The sequence below is a fragment of the Cheilinus undulatus genome, linkage group 16, assembly GCF_018320785.1.
Source record: "Cheilinus undulatus linkage group 16, ASM1832078v1, whole genome shotgun sequence".
NCBI classification, from domain to species: Eukaryota; Metazoa; Chordata; class Actinopteri; order Labriformes; family Labridae; genus Cheilinus; species Cheilinus undulatus.
The window spans coordinates 8606005-8623214 of NC_054880.1; the positions used below are offsets into that span (position 1 = coordinate 8606005).

A 17210-nucleotide genomic window follows, 5' to 3' on the forward strand; every position below is an offset into this window, starting at 1 on the left:
AAGCTAGGTATCAAGAGTGCAGATGCAGTGACTTCACAATTAGTGCCAACAAATCATCTAAATTATACATGAACTTCAGTCACGAAAAATGGAGCACAGTCTTGTCTTGATTATTTGTCCATTTTTTGAATCAGAAAGTTGTTGATCTTATGGATGTTTGGTCGTCCTGTCATAATTGACAGGAGGTCCCACCCTATGTGCTATCTGGCAGCTTTTTGAGGACAGCATCCCAGGTGTTAGGCAACATAAAAGACCCTCGTCCTCCATGTTTGTTCATAGTTCTATGGGTCATTTTCTGAATCTCAGTGCTTCCTGGATCCATCAGTCATACTTCTTGCTCTCTGGATGGATTAACCCTGGTGTTTTCCCAGTCTAGATTTTCAAAAAGCTCAGGAAACTTCCAATATCAGGACACTACAAAAAGGAAAACACCATGGTTGTCAGTCCAGAGAGCAGGGGAGCCATCAAGGACATGTCTGAGATTCAGACATAATCCTTCTGCTACAGAATCAAGATACTCATGAATGATAGTTTGGCCGAGTGGTCTAAGGTGCTGGATTCAGGTTCCAGTCTCTAAAGGGCTGTGGGTTCAAACCCCACCACCGCCCGTTCTCAGGACCCCTTCATTGTGGTTTCCAGGGACCTGTTTGTCTCATAACATAAAGCTGGCATAGTCTGAGTGTTGCAAGCCACTCTGTTGAATGAAAATGTCGCCAAGGGAACTTTTCTGATCCCATAGATGTTCCAGGTTCAATCATTCAGCACAGCTGGTGTAGAGTTTACATTTTTCGGATTTTGTTGCTTGAGACCGAACAGAAAAGACAGAAACCGTTGACAGGACCAGTCTTTAAGATGCTAAACTCACATTTAAGTCAGTGGTTTTAATTAATTAATTGAAAAGATAGAATTTCAAATGCTAAACAAAGGGGGCCTTAAAACTTAACCTAAAATCCACAACATTAGTTTAAGCTAGTTCTTGTGGGCCCATGAGGAGGTCGGCAAAATCATGGTTTAATCATAGCTAATCTGTGATAACCACATTCTATATTTAACTGGAATATTAACTCTTACCAAAGCAACAAAATGAACTTTATTGTTAGATTTTCTTTACAGAGGTAGCCTACATTATAACCTTTACAAAAGGTACACCCCTTCTCTTATAACACAATTATATTTTACGGTAATGCTAAAAATATGTGGATGGGTAAACTGAACAAACCTGCTGATAAAAGTGGCAAAAATTGGTTCCTATAATGCAAAAAAAATGTGAAAAGGGGTCAAAAGTGACCAAAACGTTGTAAAATTACCAGATAAAGTAGTGAAAAGGGGTTAAAGAGTGGCACAAAAAAGTGGTCAAAATTGGTTAATAGAGGAAAGAGTGTCATGAATGAGTGTTGAAAAGAGGTTAAAAAGTAGCCGGAATTAATAATTTCAACATCAGAACCCAATAACAGCTTGCCAGACTTTTCAGCTGCAAAAGGAAGTAACGTTTAGCCAGGACACTAGCACTGATTCTACTGACAGGCCTATTCTCTGGGTTTTTAAGGGGCCCAGCCAATTAAGAGGACAGGCCTTCCTGAGTTCCCCTCTTTAAACATGCTAGGGGGTCTTATGCATCCAAGTTTATATGTAAGTGAGTTATTAATCATTTACTCAATAATTGTACACATATCAAAGAAACAGGAGAGTTTTAAAGGTTAATTTATCCAACAATAAGCCAGGTTTAGTTAGGCTCAGGCTATATGACGTTAGCTATGTTAGGTAGTTTCATAGCAGTTCACCTAGCTACAGAGACAGGGAAGTTGCCCTTGGGTTACGGCTTGGTTCAGTCAAATAACAAACATAACACCATGTCATTTACTCCGCTAAGAAGTACAGCATTTTAGCTAATGAGGGTGACTCATCGTTTTTCGTCAACGTATGAATAAGTCGCTGAGTTAACGGTCAGCGCCTAAATATTTATGTTAACCGTCAGTAATTAATGGTGCGCGTGTATCGGGAAATGACCAACGGTTCCGAACGCAACTAAGCCAATCAGAACCGAGAATTACAATTACACCCTCCAGGATTGGTTGATCATTTCCAGTACTTGAGGAATGCAACCGTGGGCAAGTGCCATATTGTCCAATCAATGAGTTGGCTACGGAGCTCAGCGGACCTGAGTGAGAGAGCAGTGAGAGAGGCAGAGAGAGGAGAGCAGCTTCAGCGTCGTGTGTGGAGCTTTTTGAGCAGCACGGAGACGGAGCTCTGTCATTCACCACAACGACTATAGAGAATTAACGCGACTTTTCTTGAAAAATACGTGTCCTGCTACTGTTTTTTATACCGCTGTTTTGTGTTATTTTTTTGTATCGTGGGGAGACTGCAAGCGAGGCTTCACTGCGGCTAATCAATTTCCTCTTCCAGACCTGGGAATTACAATGAAAAATGTAGGTGACACATTTCCTTTCAAACAATAGGATCCAAAAGAAGACAGCAAAGAGGATAAAAGGTAAAGAAATTCCATACATATGAGAGCAAATATGAATTTAAGTGACATGTCTTGTTTTAAACCCTGCGTAACTTCACAACCTGTCACATTTGGTTAAAACGGTCTGTGAGTGTCGTAGTTTGAGCTACATCATGATATCCCCAGCCGACCTTTATTTCATAGCAATTTCTGAGGGTTAATGTTACCTTAGAGGCGTCAATGATGCCACATTTTCCCTGCTAGGGCGCATGTGTGCCACTGTACTGCTTGCGCTTTATTGTGAGTCTCCATTGATTTTTAGAGGAGGAAAAACCTGTTATCTATACCGCTGATGAGTTAAATTCACGTGAGGCACTGATTTCTTCTTCGTTTCTTTCTAATAGGGAAAAAATGGTGACGGCTGCCGCATCTATAGAATCTGCATCTTCTCTGTGGAGCCCCTGCGTAAAAGAAAAACAGGTATTTTGTTGCCTCGTTTTGTCCGTGTTGTGCTGCTGCAGTGTGTTACACAGCCATGCGAACAGGTCTTTACCATGAGGCTGTTGTCTCATCTGCTGCCATACATACATACAACACAGAAACGCCTCGGCATAATGCAACAAAACCCTCCCATTTTGTGCCTCACTGTGTTGCCTTGAATGCAGCAGCAGCAGCAGCAGCATCCATACATGGAGTTACCTTAGCAGCTTTAAAAGGAATAATTAAGTGTGTGCATGCATGAGTGAGTGTTAGGGCTGCACAATAAATCCCCATTTTAATGCAGTATGAGCTTTTGCAATGAACATTGCAACAGTCCAATGAACTAAACACAAAATGATATTTTGTGCACGCAAGCACTGCTTTCCAACTCAGCATTTGTACTTTGTTACCTGCTAATGCACATTTTCATGCAGTCAGATGAAACTCAAAGTAGCTATCAGCTAATCTCAGACTAAATTTTGCACATTTGATGGCAAAACAATACACAAAATTCTTTAGAAACATGTTGCAAGCATCTATAACAAAAGCTTATAATGATTCTTTAGTATTTTGTCATTTATTACAATTAAATTCATAATCACGATATCCAAAAAATAATATTGCACATCACGGTTTTCCTCACATAGTGCAGGCGTAAGATGGCTTTAAGGCCAAAATACTTGCATGATTTTTTTTTAAGATTCAAATGTGAATTGCCCATATTTAAGATAGAAACTCACTGCATTAATCTGGCATCATAGAAAGTCACTTAAATCCCCTTTGTTCCCCATTCTTGTACTCCATTTGGACTTCAGTGCATCATTTTAACCATGTTTACATGCCTTAACGCATTTGTTGCTGCCACTTGATAGGCTGATGAGATATTTGTGCTAATGAGCAATTAAACACTCATATCTTATGAAGTAGTCTGTGAGTTTATATTGCAGAAAAATGAGATATTGCAGTCACATTTTCTAGTATCCATGCAGCCCCTGTGAGAGTGTTAGCACTGCATTATTGTCATGAGGAAAGAGGCGTATCACATGCCTGCACACACTCTCACACATACTTATAGGAGCCATGGGCTGGCTCTGTTGTCAGCCTCATGAATGCTAATGCGACATGCTAACGCAGAAACACAGAAAACTAACCTCTCCCCTCTGCACAAGGCTCACAGGTGTTGGCTCTAGTCTTACTTTATGAAACTTACAGTGTGTGTTTGCATGTATGAGTGTGTGTTTGGGGAATGCATGTGTGTAGGTGTCTGTGTAGGTGCGTGTTTGTGGATGATATCACCTTGCATTTGGTTGCAGGGCCATGTGTGGTTGAGGATGTGTTTTAACCAGGGTTTTTTAGAGCTACACACCTACACCTGCCTCAGCGGGCTGCTAAAGTGAGGGTACATTAGAGAAGTGCTTCCCGTCCTCCATAATGACACACTCAGAGTCTGTTTGGCCTGTTCAGCCACATAACAATTCTGCTGTGATGCTTCACTTGCAGCAAAGTGACTAATTGAAACATGAAATTAAAATTCAGGCTGGGACTTTTCAACATAGCTTTATAAGATCTATTATTTAATCACCATATTGATGTAACTAAACATGTATGCAGAGCTGGGAACTTATTTGTTTATCCGTTTTATCTGTTATTTATCAATGCTAAGAATTTATTTTTTGTAATTGTGAACTTAAATTCAAATAACTATTTTCATAATTTTTAACTTTAGTTAAACTCAGTGTTTGTCCTTTTATTTCCAAAGTAATGGCATGCAGCCCCCTGTTCTCTGAGCTTATTGAATGATGAGCTAAAATACTCAGGGCACTTTGATTATGAAATGCTGCTTTACTTACATGTACATTAAGTGGCATACTTCAAGAGCTCTGCTAGAATGAATCTAAAAAGTTTCTAGTATATGAATTGAAACAACCCTGAGATCTTAATCGTTTGGATTAGGGATGCACCAATACCACATTTTTTTCAAACCAAGTATGAGCACATCATAATACCATAGCTGTCCTAAAATTCCCATGATTTCTTTTTTTATTTTCTCCATCCCTTCTATTGACAATTTATTAGTGCATAGTTTTTGTTCTCCTCTACTTTTGTCATCCTCATTAATGTTGAAATAACAACAAACTGCAGACATGGCTCCATTTGTGACTACATACTCGCATACCAAATACAGTCTGCTATGTTTTATGAGTGCAAATACTTAGGCTTGGTATTGGCACTGATACCTGACACTGGTACTGACATCTGTGCATCCTTAGTTTTGATTAAGTCTTTTGCTGGGTAATGATCATGGGCCTTCCTGATGCAGCAGGACAGTTTTTATTAGAATATTAGGATCAGGAGAGTACAGAGGAGCTTCACATGGTGAGTTAAATGACTCTATAAAGTGTTGTTTGTTTGCCTGATGAATGCGTAGATTGTAGCTCCTGTTTTGCAGGGCTATTCAGGGACACATGGAGTAGTTAGCTGTGAGAAAAAGTAGCCAGCTCAAATATTTCCCCTCCTGGTTCACTGAGGAAAGTGAGGCAAACATCAAACAAGGGAATCTGGGTTCCTCCCCCAGGAAACTTTGAGTATATAAAAAAATTCTGAACAATTTGAGGAATATTTAAGCAACACTTTGTGCCTGGCAATCAATAAAAAACAAACTTCAGTGGATAATTGTGTTTTCAGCTTGCGACAATTACGTGAAAAAGGATTTTCACAGGTCAGAATCTTATCACAAACCTTAAATAACAGCCAAACAAGAATCATAAATTAGGAATTTACAATCAAACTTTACTTAAGTTGATCCTGTTGGAATGAATCTGAGATAGACAAGAAAAGCAAGTCCTATCATCAAGTCAACAATTGGAAACGTAGCTGACTGTAGCTGACTGTAGCTGAGTGAGTAGTTGGCTTTTTGGCTGACAGTTTCACTGCCTGTGTTGGTTGGATCTTGAAATTATTGGAATCGTAAGAATCTTAACTTTAAAGTGATACATGGCATTACACTGATATGCAGCAGTTTTTTCAGTATTTGTGGTTATCAGAAGAAAAACCCACTGATGGACAAGGAGGACTGTTTGACTTTCAAATGGTTTCAATGGGGCTGTCAAGATGAATTGCATTTTAGCACTATTTTTTCAAACCATACTTAAACCAGGTCTTATTGTCCCTTTTGGCACACATTGGTTAAGCCACTGCATTTTCTCCTTGCAGCCACAGTGATGTAAAATAAGTCCACCACTGCTCTTTGATATCTAACTTCACTTTAACAACTCACAGACAGCTCAGTGGACAAGTCAAAAGTCATCTGCACCTTGTTTTATCAAACATTTACCTTTTTATTGTCCTTTTCAATCCATGACACTTTCCTTTTTCATCGTTTTGCCAATGTTACAATCATTAGTCTACCTATGAAAGCAGCTCTGTGTCCAAACAGGAATCAGTTACTCTTTTGTTTAATACAATAGAAAACTTCACATAACAATAGTATAAGGATGTGATTTATCACAGATAGCTACAGATATCCAAAGATTAATTTAGTTTTTATTTATTTTAAACAATAGCTTTAATGTTGACTTCTCTTATTTTTGAGCACAATTACCACATGAACTCTTATCCAAGTCTACATCTTTTTTTTTTTGAAAGATTTATGGACTAGGGATTCAGTTTTTTCCATGGATAGATTTTGTAAAACCGTCTGCATGTTTAAAGTTGAATCTTAATAACACATCCAGTGTCACTGCAGAAACAAAATATATAGAAACTTATAAATAATAGTGCAACAAAAACAAACAATAGAAAATATTTTAAATTGAATTATTGTTGATAGCGTTTTAGATTTACAGTTAAGTCTCCTAGATCTGAATTTGAATGCTTCAATTTTTGCACGTTTTGTCCAATTAAAGGTCAAAACCCCAAGATATTGAATATATTTTTACAAAAAAAGAAAAGAGGCTCAATTTAATTTAATTTTAGAAGCTGGAACAAGTGTATTATCATTATTCTGCCTTTTGTGTTCATCACATTCAGACGTTTGGTGTAGCTCCACATGGTTTGTGGACAGGAATCTCTGAAGGTATTACCATATAAACCTATGTCTTAATACATATTTTACCATTTATTTATCTTTTGACCACATTTTAAATTTTGTATGAATGATGTAGTCTGTAAAACAGCAAAAAAGCCAAAAAGATGCCCATTAAAGCCTCCCAAAGTGTTCTGTCAAGCAGTCCAACACTTACTAATGTTTAATTTATAATGAGACAAAACAGAGCGAAGACGTGTGTAATGATTTTTGCATTATTGATAAATGTAATTTGGATTAAGATAATGGATATGATGGGTGATATAGAGAGAGCTTTTGTGAAAAGAGGAAAATATCTCTTTATTTATATAGATTGAGCACAAGTTTTGCCCTGATTTGACTCCAAAAATATACATAGAGGGCTGTTCTCTCGATCTTTGAATATGTTAAAATGATCATACATGCTGAAAAACATCTTGCATATGGTTGTCTGTTAGCTGTGACACTCTGCTGCATGTGCTGCAGATCGTGCTAAGACTACTCTAAATATAGACAAACTGTGATAACACCTTTCCAAATCACCCCAAGCAGTGTTTTATACATTTTATGTGCTGTTAGAAATCACATTTGGAGGCTTCAATCATATGTAGGTCTTTATCAGCTGACAGATACATCAATCAGGCTCTATTTATCGATCAGTTGTTCAGTCGTGAGCTGTCAGATAATTTGGAAAAATGGCCATCACAGTTCCTCTGAGCTTTACAAGAGGTACTGTAACTGCTCATTTTGTCCAACAAACTATCAAAAGTCCAAAGATTTTCCTTTTTCTATGATATGGCACAGATAAAAGCAGCAAATCCTCATGTTTGAAAGGATTTACCCATCTAATACAGATTGTATTGATTATCTGGGGTGCTTTGGATTGATTTTCTGTCACCCAGTTGCTGATAAATCGATGAAACCATCACTGATAGATGCTAGATTTTAATCTCAGTCCAACAGAATCAGCAGTAGCTTCTTCTTTGCTCCTCCACGCCAACGTTTATCATTTACATGAGGTCAAAAATCCTCTGCAGAAGAAGAAGACGGAGCCCTCTGCACGTCCACACTGATCCTTGATGGAGCCGACTGCAGTGCAGCCAGAGGACGTGTTGTGTGTGAGTAAGGGGCAGCGCTGCGATTATAGATGCATATATCCCCCTGCAGCTGAGTGATCACACTTTCAAGCTGTTTGCATGCCTGCGTACGCCTACCTAAGAGTGAAATCAACAAGTTCACGCCCACTCTCTGGGGGCTGTTGAAAGGCATTCTGGGAAAGCGCGCTGGGAAACCACTGACTGAAGTGGATGCAGACGAGAAAGTGGGTACACCCAAGTTGATGACAAAAGCGTTGCACATCAGAGAAGGATGATATAACAGAGTCAAGAGTATCAGAGAGGGGATGTTCCTGGAAATTTCTGCAGAGCATCCAGCACTCTGGTGTTATATTTTCGGCAATATTGGCCTTGGTTGCAGAGTTAAGCATCTTAAAAGGTGGTAGAGTCGATGATTTGCAGCGTGATGGCTGACTTTTGCTCACTTATGGTTGTGCTCATTCTCCTGATGTGGTGGGGGAGGTGGATCGTCTGCATCTCGACCATCCATCACAGTTGTTTTATGAGTCAGCAGTGATTAATCTGATAGGTGGTGGCCAGATCTTTCAGTTTCCCCTCAGAGAATGAGCTAGAAATGGACAGCACACGGCCTTGACTGAACATCCGGATGATGGGTAATCTTACGGCGGTTTGTGTGGAGTCTTATGTGTTGACGTCATAGTCGGGGATGTGGGTACAGATGTATGACTGTATTCTCTACAAGCTTCAGGAACAATCGTCATTGTGTTTGTACTGTACGGTGACTTGTCTCCCATAAACTCCCCCTCTGTTTTATCGACATGAGGGAGATTTGATGTGTCATGGGGGCTTTAAAAGCCTCAAACAACACCTGTGTGTCTTCCTAGATGACGCTCACTGAAAGGTGAAACACTCTCCTGCCAGCTCCTTTGCTCTAAGTGGCATTACATGCCGTGACAGTGAAGATTTCCAGCAGTGGCTTTTATTAAACGTCTCATTTCTGAATGACCCATTTATGGTGGAACAGACGGTTTAATTAAAAGTTTGTGTGTGATGGTGACATACGGCTGACCTGGTTGGGCTTCAGGCTGCCTGTGCTCGTGTCAGCTGGGAATGTAGACGGATATATCAGAGCAGAGTCTATTCAGAGTCAGTCGCATGTCTAATGGATAGGGAGACTAAACGTCCTATTGTCACGCTTTGCCCATTCTTATCTTCCATTTAAGTGCTGATTTTTTTATCTGACATATTGACCTTGGATCTTGTAACACTCTGCTGTTTCCAGACGCACCTTTATGAGAACCTGAAGAGACTGAATAAATCGTATTCACGGTGAATTAAAAAGTTGGTGCAGATAAAGGCTGTGACGGAGAGAGGCACGCATCAGACAGTCTTTTGCCGTATGCATCCCTGGTATTTTTAACTTCTTTAGACCAGGGCTTCTCAACCTTTTCAGTCCGTGACCCCCAAAATAAAGGTGTCAGAGACTGGGGACCCCTACTGTACTTGAAGGTGGTTGAACACAGCCATGCACAATCAAGAATAGTCATGTCCAGACAAGGCTGCCCATAAGGGGGGATAAATGGGCGAGCTTTCTGGCACTTAGCCAAATGTGGAGGACCATGGAGGTCAGGAAAACTGTGGTCAATTGTAAAGTTAAGCTGCGATATCCTTATTTTATATTTAACCTGAATAATAACAATCTTAAAACAGCAAAAATATTTTTTTATTATTCTTTTGTGCCATAGTAACAAGCCTTCTTAAAAATGTAAATTCCTTTTCTTTAAAACAGAATTAAAATTGGTTAAAAATGGCAAACTTTGGTGAAAAAGGCATTGAAAGCGGATATTGAAAGAAGCAGGCATGACAAAAATAGGCAAATAATGGCAAAACAGGCATAAAAAAGTGGTAGAAGTGGATTAGAAAGTCGCCAAATGGGTTTAAAATGGCAAAGATGGGTGGAAGATGAGTTAAAACTGGCAAAAATTAGTTTACTGAGGCAGACAAATAGGCAAAAAATGGCAGAAATAGGTTAAACAGGCAAATGGGCATTAAAAAAAATAATGAAATGTGGTAAAAATGGAAAGAATTGGTTTAGAAGTTACAAAACTTTGCAGAAAAAATGGTGGAAAGGGTTGAAAATTGACAAAAAATATTTTTAAATTGCAAAAATGTTGTAAAATTGATGTGAATTAGCAAATGTGTCATTTAAAAAATAACCTTTTTTAATGCATCTGGAGACCCCCTCTCAGTGTCTCGTGACCCCCAATGGGGTCCCGACCCCAATGTTGAGAATTACTGCTTTAGACCACAAGTGCTGTGAAATAATAAGGAAATAAAACCTTCTCTCTTCATATCATGGCTTTGTTTTACCAACAGGACACTGGCACTTGAACTCATTTGATTGCCCATCGCTGCATGTGGCCTCTCTTTTTCTCTCTCTCTCAACTCACATTGAAATACAAGTTTACAGCTGTTTTTTTATAAGTTTAGGGACTTGTGGTGCTGTGGAACTTAGAAAATAATGTATACAGTATCTTTAAAGCATATGGTGTTGATGTGAAAGCAGACCGGCAGACCCCCCAGAGAGGAGGGGGCAGAAATCCTGCCCAGGTAGGGTATGAAAGAATCATGTGAAAACACCCTAAATTGTAAAAGACAGGAAAAATCTGAAATGATTTTGGGATAAAAATGAAGCAGTTTAGAAGAATAAATCAGATTTAAAAGGACCATATTGGTTTCTCCCTTCAGGGATGTGCTTGTAAATTAAAATCCTTGGCAAACTGTAACAGCTTGTGGCAACAGCTTATTTAATCCAAAGGGGCTTGATTATTGGCTAAGATGCCATGGTGACTAGCTCTCCGTGTTTAAGTCATGTATTTGATTCATTTTGAGGGTTCTGTAACCCTCTTGTGATCTTCCCCCTCATGTCTGTGAAGTTTTCTCAACTCTACCTGATTTCCCATGTTGCTTTCTTTGTCTCCCCTTTTCTGTGTCCTGGTTTGTCTTTTTATTTCTACTGTTTATGTTTTACTTAAGCCCTAGAGTGTTAAACGTATTTATGTGTACCCTGTCACTTACTTTTTGTTGGTATGCTGTTCCTGCTCGCTCCTATTAGACTGACTACCAAAAGCCTTTTATTTTGCCTTTTTTCTGTTCTAATATCTGATTGTCTAATTTGGGTTCCCTTTCTCTAGTCAGCTTGGTAACAGTGACTTTATTCAAGATCATCCCACAACTTCTCTGCCTCTCTTCTCTATGAGACTCTTGGCAGCTCTGCCTTTACTTAAAAGATTGTTTCTTGACTTTTTGTCGATTCTGCTCACCAGTACAACCGTCTGGGAAAAACAGAGAGGCGACAGTGTGCTACTGTTTGGGCTGAAGGTTTTAAACAAGTGTTAGTATGCGTGACAGGACCACCGTTTGGTTAATAGTCCTCTTTCACTGCTGGTGGACCAACACCTTTCTCCTGGCAGTGAGGAAGGTGCCGCTCCGTGAGGGCTTTCGTCCCCCTGCAGTCGTATTAACTTTCTTCACATTATGAGCTGGAAACACCCCACTGCTGCACACATGACAGCGAAACGTGATGTTTAATTTCTGCCTTCTGAAGCTGTCACCGAGAGGAGATGACACCACTCCGTCTATGGAAAGGGAATAATTAACGCCTGGATCAGATTGACTAATTACACAGTTAATAATCTTTCGGAAGAAATATTCAAAGTGGTTTCGCAGGCCGGCAGCGCTGACACTAACAGAGCAAAGAAATCTGTTAGATGTCTGTCTCACGATTGTCCTCGTTCACAGTGTCTGTGTCTGTCGGCCTCACAGTTCGGATGAGAGCATATGGTGTAACGAGCTGAGAGTGCATGATGACAACATTAACATACCACACGCACACTGATTCACCCCACCAGGATTGATTAATCTCCTTAGTGATTAATTAAGCAATTAGTCCTCTTAGTTACTTTTATGGACAACTTCTTTTCATTGAATTGTTTCCTTTCCTGCAACTTTTGGTCTGTTTGCTTTAATCATTATGTTGCCTGTTTGGACCATGTACTCTGTTGTGATTTAATTCAGAGTTATGTTGTGCTCTGCTACTGAAATAAATATATATTTATAGTAGGGTTGTCCCGATCAGCACTTTTGGCCCCTAACCCCAATCCAATTTTTTAATATTGAATATCTGCCGATACTGAGTCCCGATCCTATATACATAATTACTTTGATTAGAGTTTCAGTTGTTTTTGTTTACAAAAATAACTGAAGTAAACCGAATAACTACTAAATGTCTCAGACTTATTCCATTTAACTTAGTACAGCCAACATTATTGTGAAAAACAAAATCACATTTTTACTCAAAATGGTGTCTTAGCTCTGTTTCACTTTAATAATCCGGCAATAAATAAATAAAGTTATATATTAACTTGACTGTATTAGTCACAACAAAAACTGAAGTCAAAACAGTTTAACTTGAATAGGATCAAATACCAAAATATATAGCACTCTTGTTATTACAGTGCAGTTTCTAAAGTACAACTGGAGCTGCTACATCACTTTTTACCCACTGTTACTTAAAAATGAAGTGTAGCTTCTTGTTTAGGAACATTCTTGTTGGCGTGCTTTCCATGCTCTGCTGTGTGAGACTGACGAAACTGGCGTGCATGAAATCCTGCCACTTTAACTCAAAAATGGAGGACTGTGCAGTGAGACTCAGCGGAGACATGGGGCAAACATCACAACTCCAAACGTCTGTAATGTAGCTAATGGCAGCGAAGTTGCTTCTTTAAATTCTCTAGTAAGCTGTCATGTACTTTGTTGTAGCTCCGGTAAGGCAGCATCAGTGATGTAATGTCAAGACGACAGCACATAGTGTGGGTCTAAAAGCTCAAGAAGATGACAAAAACCCAAATTCTCCACCAGGTAGATTGGCTGGTTTTCCAAGGCGATAAATTCAACCAGTTTTTCTGATATCTTTTTTGCCTTATCGCTCTCTCGAGGGTACTTCTCTGTTCTCTTAAAGTCCAGAGGTTGTTACTTCAGTGAAGCTGCTTGTAGCTATAGGAAAGTCACTGTTTTCTGCTTTATGTTTAGTTTGGAGACGACGGATCAAATTTGTAGTGTTAACTGCTGCTACCACCTTGTAAAACGGTTGTATTGCAAATGCTGCAAGTGGCAACTGGACTGTTTCCACTCTCACGTTTGAGGCTTTTCCACACCACTGACATTTTAAACACAGGAATGCTGTTGCTACTGTTGGGCTGATCCCATCAAATTGCCGATCTCCAATCAATTAAAAATGCTTATATCAGCTCAGATCCAATACATATGATCGCAATTGGGACATCCCTGATTTATAGTATTAAGGATTTGGTCGCATTTTATTTTGAAAGGAAGCTGTCCTGCAATTTCATCTTTAGCAAATCCTGATTGACTTCCAGCGATATTTGTAGGGATTTTTCTGGCCATAAAATGTTTAGTGAAAGTGGGTTTCTTTAAATGTTTTTTTTTTTTTCTACATCAGTATATTGCTCTGCTGTATCTATTCATACAAAACCTGGTCTTGGATTAAATCTGGGTACCATAACAGCTCAAAACCTTAACCTTCTCTTTGGCTTTGGCTAACTCTCATGATATTGTGGCAGTTCGTAATGTCCAAGAAATCTGATAAATTTCTATGAAAGATGCTTTATAATTCTCAGGTTATTTACTTATTATGGCCTTCAAAATTAAAGTGAGTTCTTCCTGAATAATTTTCAAGTAATTTTAAGGGTTAGAGATCAGGAATAGGGGGTTAGGGTTCGGGTAAAATAGCACCTGATTACCAGAGAATTGCAACAATATATAAAGGAATTACTCTATATTTAATACATTATTATGAGGTAAATAATTTTTAAGATTATCGTATTTTCAAGATATTACTTAGTAAAATGCAATTTTATTACAAGATAATTACAACTTTAATTCTGAAAAATTGCTAGATAATTAAAGACTAATCGCTATAAAATTTCCCACTTAAGTAAAGTGTTACCTGTTTTCTTCCTTGTCTCTTTCAATGTTAATTTTTCTTATGTTTGTGAAGCTCTTAGATCACCATCTCAGTCTGTTTTAAATGTGCTGGTGAAATAAATTTGGCTTGACTAGACTCAACCACTTCTTGGCCCTGACTGTGTTGTGCTGTAAATGGTTCACAGATCCAGTCTGAAAAGTCCCTCAGCTGAAGAGCTCACCACGGCTCCTCTGAAAATTTAAACACGTTTGATTCTTAGGATAGAGAATACGGATGGGAATGTCAGTATTTTTATTTATTAGGGATGCAGAGCCTTGGTTCAACTTTGGTATCGGTTGATTTTAAGCCTGTTGACAAATCTAACAGTTATCAGCATCCATCATTCATCTGTTGTGCCCAGGCGCTTTAGTGCTGGCATCTGCTGACTGCTGATTTGCAAATGCCTAAATAGTTTTTTATAAGCATCGGCATCTGTATTCACCCTGATTTTCACAATCAGCGCATCTCTATTTTTTTATTAAGTCAAACACAGCCCATCGATAGAAGTCCTCAGAGAGACTGCTGTGTATCATTGTATGGTGTGTTCTGCTTTGACCATGAGGGTTTTTTGTTTCTATGCTTATGTATTGTTTACTCTTAAGGCTTCTAACCTGCAGAGGTTTCTTCTATTATGGGTGTGTACATTAGGAAATGAAAAGGGTTGTGTTTTCTAGAAAGGATGTGTGGTGTCAAATGTGATCCTGCTGTTTTCCCCCTCAAATTAACGTCTCTTTGTTACCTCTGTGATACTCTTATGAGCTGTGGCTTGTGCCACTGGATGTGATATAATGTTGATAAAGTGATGAGATTCACCATCAGAAATCTTTGCATTGTGATGTTTTAAATGGCTGGATACTTTGTGTGCGCATGTTTCTGTTTGGGTTGGTCTGCTGTATGTGGATTGACATGTGCTGGAAGAGGATTGGCTGAAAATATACCGGGCTTGCAAATTTAAGTGGAGCAGAGTGGAGTAGCACTTCTGGCACGTGTTGGAGATGAAACGTGGCATTACAAAAATGGACTAAAAGAGGGAGTGGTTTGCATACAGTATATGGCGTTTGGGAGCAATTCCACATATCGTATCTTATTGCATCGCCTTCTTTCTCAACTGGTGGGTCCAGACCTGAAAAGTGGGTTACGAAGCTCTTTTCAGCGGATCACAAATGTGTGCCTGAAAAAAAATAGGTCACAAGAAGTCCATGATGTGCTTTTGTGTTGGAAGGATATGTCTACATCTGGTTTTATTCCATCTCAAGACCAAACTGGACCAAACATTTTTCATCAAAAATAATTGATTATGATTGAAAACACACAATTTGTCATAAGGAGGTGGTGGTGGGCCTTTACACTAGACCAGTTGAGAACCACTTTCGCATTCTATTGTAATGGTATTGTCTTGGGGTTAATCTCAGCTAGCATCCTGCTATTTAAAAGTTAAAAGTCTACATTCATTTCTCGGTAAAGAATAGGATTGAGTGTCCTCCAAGCATCTTTTCTTTTTTAAGCCATTTGACTTTTTTTGTCCCGGAAAGCATCATTACCACATGCATGTTGCTTACATGCATGCAGTCATATATCAACTTTGGTGTATGTTGCTCCTTTTGGCACACGATGATTTTATTAAGATTATTTTGATTTTAAGGCGCTACCTATGTGAGCGGGCGGCCCGGGTTTGAATCCAGCCTGTGGCCCTTTACCGCATGTCTCTCCTCACTCTCTTCCCTGTTTCTGAGTCTATCTATTGTCCTTCCTCGATCTAATGAAGACATGAAAAGGCCCAAAAATAAATCTTAAAAAGAAAAAAAAATATTTTTGGGGCTTTTAGCCTTTGTTCTGATAGGACCACTGAGGAGAGACAGGAAATGTGGGGATAGAGAAAGGGGGTGGACATGCACCAACCAGGTCTGAGACCGTGAATTGATTCCTGTTTCCAGTGCGCTGAGGACTATAGCTTTGGTTTATTGGTGCCTGCTCTACAAACCGAGCTAAACTGGCACCTACACTTGATAATTTTGATTATATCTCATTTGCTTGGATACTTTTCATTTTATTTGAAATGGTTTTTAAAAGGCTTGAATGTAAGTTATGGTTTTAAGGACACATTGTGCCTTCTGTAGGTTTGGTAATGTTGATGCAGACTGTGGCACTAACATGTTTAAACAAAAGAGAGGAATAACTGTGTCTCACTTTCATGTTTGTGATGCACTCCTGCAGTCTGAGCTCAGCGTTACTTGTCGCTGGATTCTTAAAAGTCGAGCTGAAAATAAATGAAGTCTCGAACAGTGAGATCTCGTTCTGTTGTTTTATTCAGCGTGAAGCAGAGACATTTCATTAATAAGTGATTGGGAGAGGAACTACAATAAAACAGGGACCCACTGCATCCCATATCCCTTTATTTTTTTCCTTCTTTTTTAAAACTATTCTCTCATCTTCTAGTTTTAACCAGGTGGAACCTGACCAAATGCTTATTTATAATTACTGGTTAGGAGGAAAAGCCCGTTAGGTTAAATATTAAAGTGGCACTCTGCGGATTAAATCCAATGCCAGCAGGCTTATCTTCTCTTTAAATGATTCAGAAAGACTTCATTAAAACTTTGAACTTGGAGTTTCAAAAAAGGGGTTAAAAGAGGTAGAACTGAGTTTCATTCTGGGAAATGTAACCAACAGGGAATGCAAAGATAGGCTGCTTAAAGGATCAGGACAGATGTCTCCTGAAATGTCAGTGAGTGTCAGCCCCCTTTTGTCAAACAGCAAGCAGGGGTCTGTTGAGCAAAAGTGGGACAAAAAATCATTAGAAAAACCATTTTTTTAGGAATTGATAATTGTGACATTATTGTGCTTAGAAAAGACAGCTGACATGAGTGGAGAGTAGGCGAAGGAGACGATGCTCGCCTTGTTTTCTCAGAGCCCAGAGTCTTTCAGGTTATAAATAAAGCTACAACTCATTCCCCATCAGTCTCTATGACTGAGCTGCTTAATAAATGAATAAATTGTCCTGTCGTAGCTGATAGAAGATAACCAGTGTTGAGTTGATGTCATGTCTATTTGTGTTCAGTTTCATGCAGCTGTCTCACTGGGAGCAAACTGGGTGGTTAG

The 17210-nt window shown here is 39.1% G+C and overlaps 1 protein-coding gene across 1 annotated transcript in view; it reads left to right on the forward strand.

Moving 5' to 3' along the window:
• The first annotated feature begins 2158 nt into the window (after positions 1-2158).
• LOC121524594 (protein shisa-7-like) overlaps positions 2159-17210 on the forward strand; it is a 70678-nt gene continuing 55626 nt past the window's right edge. Inside the window, exons 1-2 of the mRNA XM_041810043.1 lie at positions 2159-2491; positions 2854-2929. The gene's annotated coding sequence lies outside the window, so the exon portion shown is untranslated. The remainder of the gene's footprint in view (positions 2492-2853; positions 2930-17210) is intronic.